At 27.1% G+C, this 797-nt stretch overlaps 1 protein-coding gene across 2 annotated transcripts in view; it reads left to right on the top strand.

Annotated features, from left to right (window-relative positions):
- Window positions 1-569, top strand: part of LOC122259365 (protein AAR2 homolog) — an 8,049-nt gene extending 7,480 nt beyond the window's left edge. For both annotated transcript variants that reach the window (XM_043026113.2, XM_043026114.2), the window contains exon 7: window positions 1-569. This exon is cut by the window's left edge and continues 296 nt beyond it. The gene's annotated coding sequence lies outside the window, so the exon portion shown is untranslated.
- Window positions 570-797: the final 228 nt, after the last annotated feature.

The following is a 797-nucleotide window of genomic DNA, read 5'->3' as shown; positions in this document are numbered from 1 at the left end:
AATAAATGATTTAGAATTTGAAAACTGGTTTAGGTTCTAGGTTAATCATTTTGCTTTCAAGATTTCCTTCAACAATACTTAGAAATACAAGGGACTAATTGGAGTTTATATTGACAAAACAATTAAAAATCACAAGGACACCAGATACTGGACATGTTATAATGATAAGAATGCTATTAATTTTATACAGAAATATCAAGTGTTGTTTTTGTTTCCCCTTTTTTTTTCTTCCCCATTCTTTCACAAAATCCCATAAGCTGATAAAAACTCAAGAGGAATAGTTCACAACTATAATATACTATGCTCAACCATACTGAGCAAGGAAGACAAAAGTACAAGGATTTTGTTGATCGTATACAACACTATAATTAGTTTAAAATTTATTAATAAATGTATAGCTATGAACAGAACAGTATTTAAGTACTATTCTTTATTAAGGGTAATAAAAGCCATTTTTCACTCCAGTACTCGTTGTTCAGTAAAAGAATAAAAATAAGAGGAATATTTTAAAAGTATCACAATTGAAACTGTAAATACATAAATGCATAAATAAAACTGTTTAAAAATTACTTGGCAAATGGTCTATATATATATCATAAGTGGAGAGTAACATTACTGGGTAATACATTTGATACCAATGATGCTATATACCATATATTCACATCAAACAAAATGCCTAGCATATTCTATAATTTGCTTTACCAAAAAGATTGTACATGTACAAAAAAAAAATACTGAATGAGGTATATAGAAATATATTTTCACATTTGTAGGAAAGTCAAGCAAAATATTTGACT

This window comes from Penaeus japonicus, unplaced genomic scaffold (assembly GCF_977035675.1).
Source record: "Penaeus japonicus unplaced genomic scaffold, GWHDUDI00000001_assembly GWHDUDI00000028, whole genome shotgun sequence".
Classification (NCBI taxonomy): Eukaryota; Metazoa; Arthropoda; class Malacostraca; order Decapoda; family Penaeidae; genus Penaeus; species Penaeus japonicus.
This window is presented reverse-complemented; position numbering and strand designations above follow the sequence as displayed.